Below are 10,457 nucleotides of genomic sequence, written 5' to 3'. Positions count from 1 at the left end.
AGCCAATCAGAGCACAGCCAAGCCCTCATCCAATCATAACACACCTCCACCCAATCAGAACACAGCCAAGCTCCCACCCAATCAGTTCACACCCCCACTATCAGTTAAAAGGAAGAAACAGCTGCTATCACACATTTCTCCTAGAAGCACGAAGCTGAAAACACCAGTCTGAAGATGACGAATGAGACTTCGTTGAAACGTCACCAAGACACTTCCAATTTTACATGGGAGAAAACCCAAATAACCAAAGACACATATATGGATCTTATGAAAGATCCATATGAAAGGATCTTATGAAAGAAAATAATTCATTAAAGGTATTTTTTGTCAATGTATATGACATTTCTCAAAGAGTGTTTCACAATGTTCATCATCTAGATGTCACCATTAGCAACATACATGGAACCGATAAGGAAATACCTGCCATGGTTGAATGTTTTCAACTTCCACCTTGTCTTTTTTCTCCATCCTTGTCCTTTGGGATCGGGGTGAATTGATCACATTTAAGGCATGTGCCACAATCTGGATGGCATTGTAAGTTAAGGAGCTATCTAGAGAGAAGATCTTTTCAATCTCCTGCTGAGGTAGAGTCTCCAAGTTCTCTTTCTCTGTACACCTTGTCCAGCCTTTCACAGACAAGGCAGGCTTCCCATATGAACAGTGAAAATTTTTAGTCATAAATGCTTCAATAAAAAAATAGAAATCTAGGAAATCGTCAAATTTGGTCCTTTGGCTGGTCTGGATAAGAAAAGAAAAAATGATATGGGTGTATCTGAAAGAGAGAATATTATATGATAATTCAATGGTGAGATCCCACAAAGCGGTTGTGATCCAAACTTTCCCTTCAATAGGCAAGGAATTTAACATGTTTTCTAGGAAAAAGGGTCCCTCGATGAACGTAAACTCTGTATAATAAACGAATACATTGATTTGGGCCCACAGGTTGAAAACAGAAATCTGATATTTGACGTTCTCATCTTTTAATAATATGATTTGTGAAAAAACAACACAGATGCCATTCTGAGCCAGCACAGGAACGAAGGTCCTAATGAAATGTTCTCCGTTATCAGTGTCTGCAGCAAAGACGCCAATGAATGTCCATTGAAAATACAGCAGCAGTTTAACAATCCCCAGGTTTTGAGCACCTTCTTTGGGGACGGTCCGGTAGAAAAAAGGTAACTGAGTTTTATCACTCAGGATTGGTGAAATATAAGTGTAGCTGATCTGGAGGGAAAAAAAAGGAGATTTATGTTTTATTTGGGGTTTTTTCTATTCTGCTCTATGGAGTAGAGAGTTGGTCTCTGACAGAAAACCACTTGAAGAAATGAGAAGCATTTGAAATGTGGATTTACCATCTATTCCATGCCGTATAATATTTTTAGTCTACCTTATCTTTTAACTCAAATGTTAATTTATCTATAGATGGTACAATTGGATAACTCAAAGAAATGAGAATAAATTTAAAATTCTGTATGACAATAAAATTAACAAAGAGGCACCCTTAATAAGATAACGGATGTGTAACTAAAGTCAGTAAAATACAAAAAATACAAATACAAAATGTATTTTGTGTGTACATGATATGGTGTTTTACCTTTTGATGTTTAATAAAGTTTGTTTCTAAAATAAATAAAAAAAGAAATGTGGATTTACAGATGGCTTTTTCGTATAAACTGGGTTAACAATAATCACAAATGAAGAGGTGATAAGCCGCCTGGGAAAGCAAAGGGAAATCATCAAAGCCATTAAACAGCGAAAGTTAGAATATTTTGGACACGTGATGCGACACCCAGGAAAATACGGCATCCTTCACTGAATCCTCCAGGGAAAGATTGAAGGCAAACAAGGTCCAGGCAGAAGAAGAACATTGTGGCTTCAAAACCTAATGGACTGGTGTGGACAAAACTCAGCAGCACATTTTCATGTGGCTGTTGAAAAAAATAGATTTGCCAACATGATCACCAACATCCGATGACGGATATAGCAGAAGAAGAAGACCTATTAGATCCTGAAAAGATAATGTCAGAGCTTAGGTAGTGGCTGGAAGATTCCAGCCTACCTTGGTAGATTTAATCAGGGGTCAGAACATGAAATATTACAAATTAATACTTGTACTCATTTTATAACTGTTAATTATGGTTGTATCAATATTTGTTCTTGTCTCTCTGGGAGACTGAAAGATGACATTTATTTTTATTTATTTATTTATTTATTTTATTAAATTTCTATACCGCCCTTCAACCGAAGGACTCAGGGCGGTGAACAGCCACAAGATAAAACACATAAATACAAAAATTTAAAATAAGTTAAAAATGAATTAAATAATTTGGCTGAATTTGAAATACCCCATAATTTAAAACAAATTAAAATTTACATTTAAAAAGAGGAGAAGATTTAGGCCAGGCCAGCTTGATTAAATAAAAATGTCTTAAGCGCACGACGGAAGGTGCACAGATCCGTGATCCTCCGTATCTCTGGGGGGAGCTCGTTCCAGATCGTAGGTTCCCCCACAGAGAAGGCTCTCCCCTAGGGGCTGCTAGTCGACATTGTTTGGCCGACGGCACCTGGAGGAGCCCCTCTCTATGGGAGCGTACCGGCCGGTGGGAGGCTATTGGTAGTAGCAGGCGGTCCCGTAGATAACCAGGTCCTAAGCCATGGAGCGCTTTAAAGGTGATAACCAAAATCTTGAAGCGCACTCAGAAGTCCACTGGGAGCCAGTGCAGCTCGCGCAGGAGAGGTGTTACATGGGAACTCCACGTTGCTCCCATAATCACCCACGCGGCCGCACTCTGCGCCAGTTGGAGCCTCTGCGTGCACCTCAAGGGGAGCCCCATGTAGAGAGTGTTACAATAGTCCAGACGAGAGGTGATGAGGGCATGAATGACTGTGTGTAGAGAGTCCCAATCTAGAAAGGGACGCAACTGGCGGATCAGGCAAACCTGATGAAAAATCCTCCCGGTCATGGCCGTCAAGTTCTCTTCTAAAGACAGCCGTGAATCTTGGAGGATGCCCAAGTTGTGAGCCCTTTCCGTGGGGGCCAATGATTCGCCCCCAATAGTCAGCGATGGCACCAGCTGACTATATCGGGACGCCGGAAACCAAAGCCACTCAGTCTTGGATGGGTTGAGCCTGAGCCTGTTTCTCCCCATCCAGATCCGTACGGCCTCCAGGCACCGGGACCTCACTTCAAGGGCATCATTGGGGTGGTCCGGGATAGAGATGTACAGCTGGGTGTCATCAGCGTACTGATGGTACTTCACCCCAAAACCACAGATGATGTCGCCCAGTGGCTTTACATAAATGTTGAACAAAATGGGTGAGAGGACCGATCCCTGCAGCGTCCCACATATGAGGGGCCTCGGGGTCGACCTCTGCCCCCCTGTCAACACAGACTGCGACTGGTTGGAGAGAAAGCAGGAGAACTGTTGTAGTACAGTGCCTCCCACCCCCAACTCTTCCAACCGGTGCAGCATGATACCATGGTCGATGGTATAAAAAGCCGCTGAGAGATCTAACAGGACCAGGACAGAGGAGCAACCCCTGTCCCGAGCCCTCCAGAGATCATCAACCAATGCGACCAATGCCGTTTCCGTGCTGTACCCAGGCCTGAAACCCGACTGGAACGGATCTAGATACGACGTTTCATCCAGGTACTGGGGAAGCTGTCGCGCAACCACACTCTCAACAACCTTCGCAACAAAGTGAAGGTTGGAGACTGGACGAAAATTAGCCAATACTGCCGGGTCCAGGGAAGGCTTCTTGAGGAGAGGCCTCACCACCGCCTCCTTCAAGGCGGCGGGGAAAGCACCCTCACCCAATGAAGCATTTATAATCCCCTGGAGCCAGCCTCGCATCACCTCCCGGGAAGCTAGCACTAACCAGGAGGGACACGGGTTCAAAAAATATGTGGTTGCATTCAATCTACCCAGAATCCTGTCCACGTCATCTGGGGCACAGGATCAAACTCTTCCCAGATAACATTCTCAAGACCTGCCTCTGTCACCCTCGCTGGACCTACCCAGGCAGGGTCCAGACCTTCCCGAATCTGAGTGATTTTGTCATGCAGATATTGGACAAAATCCTCGGCTGTTCCCTCCAAGGGGTCCTCCCGCGGTTCCTGACATAAAGATTAATTCTTCATCTTAGTCCATGCTTAATTAACATTTCTAAGGAGGAAATCTCCTTAACTGCTCTGGCATAAACTTGCAGCCATTCACTGGCTCTATACCTGTGGGATTTTGTAGATGCCCAATATGGCAGACATAAGGATGGATATGTCAGAGTTGGTCTCTTCCAGGAGAACCAGCATGTTTCTCTTCCTTCCGCAGCTGTAGTTGGGAACATTGGCCTTTCCAGTCGAAAGCAAATCCAACAGACCATCCAATGTCAACATTTTGTCTCGAAAGTTGTCATGGAGGTTATAACCCAGGGTGAGGTTGGGCAAGAGAAAAGGATCTTTGTTGATTTCCTGAATGGCAAAAAGGAAGGACAGAATTTTCCAGTACATCACACTTGCTTTCCTGAAAAGATACATGGATTTCGTCATGATGTTACATTCAGTGAAATCACCAACCTAGAACTAAGGAGAAATTTCCTGACAGTGAAAACAATTAACTGGTGGAAGGGCTTCCTTCCTGAAGTTGTGGATGCTCCATCACAGGAAGTGTTTAAGAAGAGATTGGACAGCAATTTGTCCAGAATGGTATAGGGTCTCCTGCTTGTGCAGGGGATTAGACTAGAAACTACTACTCTGCAATAGGATTGTCATCTCCTGGCTACTGTAGCAACACCAGATGCTAATAATAATATTAGATTTATATGCCACCCATCTTGTCCAAAGGAGACTCTGATAGCTATCTTCTAGGAAAGAGTCAGAAAAGAAAGCATTTTTTTCTCTGAATTGGGACTGACGAATTAGAGCCTCCTGTCCTTTTCTTTGATAGCCATGCAGAGACCATAACCATGACCTCCCAAGCTAATCACCTTGAAAGATGAAAGCAAGTTGTCCATGTAGGGATCAGTTGGACAAGGGTGCTGAGCATTAAAGCTTGCTTTTGTTTCATCTGTGTTGGATCCTTATCCTACGGTTGGGTAGATAATATGTACTGTAACTTTAACTGCTACAAGATGACTAATTGATTAAGTGGTTAAAACAGAAATAAAAGGAAGGCAGGAAGTTCATTCACTCCTTCTCACTCCTGCTCGTGATATTACTGCTAAAGATACTGTGATGGTGTTATGGAACTAGAACTGTAAGCAAACTTTGTTTTGTATTGAAAGTGTTATCTTTGTTTATGAGAAGCCAGGTTTGTTTGTTTTACAACAAGTAAAGACTCTTTATTTTTCTAACAACGTTCAGAGTCTGAGAGTATCTGTGTTGCAACGCTGTCTGGTCCGTCGCTCTACTCTGCAGAGGGCAGTTTACCCTCAACACTGGTTATGGGCCCAGTGCCAGAGTGTGTGTACCAGTTACAGCAATAAGAGAGTTGCAACACACATTATTGCTCCAGATGTTCTGATACGTATTTAATATCCTGGTGAGGATGGTACAAGCTCCAGCTCCCAACTTATCGCTGGTTACCCGGCTGGATGGCACCAACTACAAATCCTGGTCCACCAAGTGCAGTCTCCTGTTGCGCAAAGAAGGGCTATGGGATGTAGTGCAGAATCCTCCAGATGTGACCTCCTGGAATGCTGACGATGCCGAGGATGCCAGGAAGATAGCTGAGTTCCAGAGGAAGAATGAGAGTGCATTGTGTATTATTGGTTTGTCTCTAGACGATACCCAGATTGTTCATATCGAGGGTGAACAGTCTGCTGCAAAATGCTGGGGAAATTTGAAATGTCTTTATGTTTGTGACACTGTAGGGGCGCAAATTAACATTACACGAAAGTTGTTTCACACAAGACTCCTTAAGGGTGGTGACATGTTAGCACACCTGAATTGCATAAAAAGCATTTTTCGAGAGCTACATCAGAAGGAGGTGTTTTTTTCCGAGCAGCAACAGGTTTATATACTGTTATCATCGCTAGATGAAAGCTACGACGACGTAGTAACATCATTTGAAGTTCTCATACAGCAGGAACTAACTTTGGCCAATGTAACCTCACGACTACTAGAAGAGGCCAGAAGGAGAGAAGAAAGAAAACAACTAATTGAAGAACCCGAGTTGATTAATGTAAATGTAAAGGCAAATAACCATGTATATGCTGTAAAACATTGTTTTAATTGTGGCAAGAAGGGTCATATAGCCAAGTTTTGCAGAAGGCTGAAACCAAAAAGCATGGTTAATGATAAAAAACAATGTAATGTAGCTATGTCTGATAAGAAAACAGTTAACCACGATTTGTGGGTTATTGATAGCGGGACATCGCTATGCATTGTTGGAACACAAAACTATTTTGTGAAAATGTTGCCTAGTAATAATAAGGTTTCTTTAGCAAATGGGTGGAAGCTAAAGGCATGTGTTGAGGGAATGGCAATATGTCCATATGTAAAAGAAAAAATGCATATGTTATATGTTCCAAATCTAAACTTTAATTTGATTTCGGTTAGAGTATTGGTTAAGCTAGGATATACAGTAACGTTTAGAACCAATGATTGTTTAATTGAAAAAGGTGAAACCAAGATTATTGGAAAACTGAAAGATGGTTTATATGTATTATCTGGTAACCATGTTACAAATGTTATATACTCAAATGTCAAACCACATGATGAATGTGTTCACTTGCTTCACAGATGTATGGGGCATATCAGTTTTAAGATGTTACAGAAAACTGTAAAATTAGTTGATGGGTTGAAGCTTAAACCATGTAACCAGTATTTAAATTGCAATATTTGTAATCAGCAGAAAAGTAGAACAATCCCTGCTAATAGGTTTGACGGGTTTAAAACGAAGAGACCATTGGAAGTGGTATTTGCTGATTTAATAGGGCCAATGAAGGCTAGTTTAGGGGGTGCTTGCTATGTTCTCAGTATAGTTGACCATTATTCCAGGTATGGTTTTTGCTACCTATTGAAGTCTAAGGTAGATACTTTTCGGAATTTTGTTCAATGGATTCAGTTTGTGGAGAGAAAAACAAATAAAAAAATAGTTACCATTGTAACTGACAATGGTACTGAGTTTGTCAACACAAGGTTTAAATCAATGTTAGCTAATGCTGGCATAAAACACAAATGTTCAGCTCCATATCGGCCACAGCATAACTCGTATATTGAAAGGAGAGGACAAACTCTACAAGCAATGATGAGATCAATGTTAGCTGATGCAGGTTTACCAGCTAATTTATGGGGAGAAGCCATTATGTATTCAAATACACTCTTAAACAACACCATAAATACAACCACTAACAAAATTCCATATACCGTATGGCATGGAAGGAAGCCAGATTTGAGCTACATACACACATTTGGATCACCTGCATGGGTACATACTCCAGCGCAGTTAAGGCGTAAGGGCCAGAGTAGGGCACAACAATTAATATTTGTTGGTTATAATTCAAACCACAGGTCTTACAGATTTTGGGTAAAAGGAATAGCAACGGTAGTTAACAGTGCAAATGCCAGGTTTATGGAGCATGTAGGGTGGAATAAATTAGGTATTGAAAATGAGGTTATCATTGAAACTCAGACTGAAGCTACCAATGAAATGCCAGAGAGCCAGAGCGAAGAGGTAGAGAAAGACATAGTACACGAAGAGATAAAGGTGGAGAGGCAATCTGTAAGTCCTGAATTCCCAAGAAGTTCGAGTAGAGTAATAAGACCACCTGATAGGTATCAGGCAACTACAGTCTATCAAGTAAATAAAGTCCCTACTACATTTAATGAGTTGACCACGTTTCCACCTGAAGACCAGAAAATGTGGAGAGGTGCAATGACTAAAGAACTACAATCTTTGCAGAATTTGCAAGTGTATGAGTCTGTAACAATTCCAAAAGGGAAAAATATACTCGGTAGTAAGTGGGTATATAAATTAAAGACTGGGATAGATGGGATACCAATATATAAAGCTAGGCTAGTAGCTCAAGGATTTAATCAGTCTCCTAATGATTATGATGAAGTATTCGCTCCAAGCTTAAAAGCCATTACATTAAGAGCAGCGTTGGTATGGGCAGCTAGAAATAAATATATAGTTACCCATTTAGATGTAGAAACTGCATATCTGCATGCACCATTACAGCATGAAATTTATTTAAAGAAACCCTCAGGATTTGAGGAAAATGGGAAGGCTGACTGTTGGTTATTAAAGAAAAGTCTGTATGGGTTAAAACAGTCAGGTTATGAATGGAACCAGTGCATTGTAAAAACATTGAAGAATATCGGATTTAAAGCAGGATTAGAAGATCCATGTTTATTCAAAATGGAAAGGGATGGTATAGTATCATTATTACTTCTTTTTACGGATGATATTGTCACTGCGTTATTTTATTTACCAGCTGAGCTCATTATTTCTGGACTGTCAGACTCTCCGTAGCTTTGCCAACTTCTTATCAGTAAGCTACGTGTTTCCGTATCCACCCACATTCCTTCACTTGCTCTCACACACACTTTTTCCTTTGTTCTCTTTCCAGCAAGGTCCGGCTGACATAGCCGGCAAGAATTACTTTAAAAAATGTAACAATTAACTTTTCTTAGTTAGTGAGGTGTTTTATTTTCTTTATAACAAATAAATGAGTTTTATTAGAAACCTTTCTCGTGTTTCTTTTCAGATTATTGCAACTTGGATTAAGCCACGACCCATCTCCTCTAAACCAGGGTAATTAGTCCCAGAGCCAAACATGGGATTAATAAATGCCCTGACATCTGGTAGCAGAGGATGGTTTGATTTATGGCTTTTTCCTTGTTTTGTTATTTCTGATAAGAGCGCATAGGCAATTAGTTTTTAGCTACTGAGGTACGCTAATTATATTGCTGAGATGCCGAAACAGAAGTAAAACAAATACAAAATGTATTTTGCTGAGAAGGTGGCAGAAAGGAGGTTTCCAGATTTCCAGCCCCTTACTACAGCCACACACCTGGAACGAGAAAAAGCCGTGGGAACAGAAATGGAAGGAGATAAGACAGAAGCTGTTTTTGAAGATGATGATTTACGACTGAGGTCAGTAACATTTTCTTCTGATCTTCCAAGCTCTGAAAAAGTCTCCCCAGAACCTTCTGAATTTGTAACGCTCGATGCAAGGCCAAAGCACACTGCTGAGCAAAATTCCTCCCACGCAGAGAGAGAAACAATTCATTATTCTCCTCGAAGCTCTAAGCTCACCCTGGATGAACTGACTATGAAAGCCTTTCGTGACCGTATAAAACTCTATGAACAGCAGCTAGCCCAGGCAAAAATGGCTATATCTATGCTTGAGCAAGATATGGGAGATAACTTAAATTTTTCAAAAAGCGCCATATTGTCTTCTTGCTCAGAGCCAAAGACACTCCCCCTGGTGGATCCTGTGTCAGGCCAATTAAGGCAAAGAGCACTGCATACGTCACATGAAAGTCTCCCTGATCAAGTTACACATGTCTTACGTAACCACTCCTACTCTAAAGTATACAATGCCCTGTATGCAAAGCTACCCGAAGCTAAAGGTGCAGCACCATCTGCTGGCAAAAGTAATTTACTACAGGAAGCTGAAATGCCACAAGTGTTTCCACAGGCCCAAACTCAAACACCCCCTGGCGGTGTTGGTGTCCTTTTAGATGGAACACAGCAAAGGCAAATGACTGCATCTCCAGCAGGTCATGCCAATATTGCAGCTCAAGCACAAATGGCAACTGGAATACAACAGATTCCAGTGCATCAGCCACAGCAGCTACAAATGCCTGCATATGTGCCACAGCCACAAGTGCAAATAGGGCCACCTCCTGGCCCACCTCCAATGGCACAACCAAGACCATTTTTAGGTCCACAACAGGCACAGCAAATACCACAGGCATTTCTGCCAGCACAGCCAGCATACCAAGTGCAGGCTCCTTACCAGGCATTTTCTGTCTCTCCACCAACTGGTGAGTCAAAACTAAAAATGTCTGAACTCCACGGTTCGAGATTGAAACCTGGTGAACAAATTGGAGGACATTTGACCAAACTGAAAGGTCTGAGAACAGAATTGAGAGAAAGAGGCCATAACATTGAAGATATTCAAATGATCAGCATCATTATTAACTCTTTGAATTATGAATTGAAAGATGCTGTTACAAAAGTTAACCAAGTCCCAATTGCTCAACGCACAGTGGACAATGTCTGTAGACTTTTAATTGAAGAAGAGGCATTCATGTTGGCCATGCCACACCTGAGAGGACCACCCGCATCAAAAGCTCCAGCTAGGCGCCCCTTCCGAGGAAGGACCTACGCTCCAAGGACGCCAAGATGCAACACCTGCTATCGTGTGGGACATACCACCCGGGATTGTCCCCAACGAGTTCCAGCTCCCGTCACGTACCAGCCCAGAGGAACAGACTCCAGAGGCAG

The sequence above is a fragment of the Pituophis catenifer genome, unplaced genomic scaffold (genome assembly GCF_029215685.1).
Source record: "Pituophis catenifer annectens isolate HBS135680 unplaced genomic scaffold, rPitCat1.0.hap2 SCAF_2, whole genome shotgun sequence".
NCBI classification, from domain to species: domain Eukaryota; kingdom Metazoa; phylum Chordata; class Lepidosauria; order Squamata; family Colubridae; genus Pituophis; species Pituophis catenifer.
The sequence above is the reverse complement of the archived record's forward strand: the minus strand, read 5'-3'. Positions refer to the sequence as shown.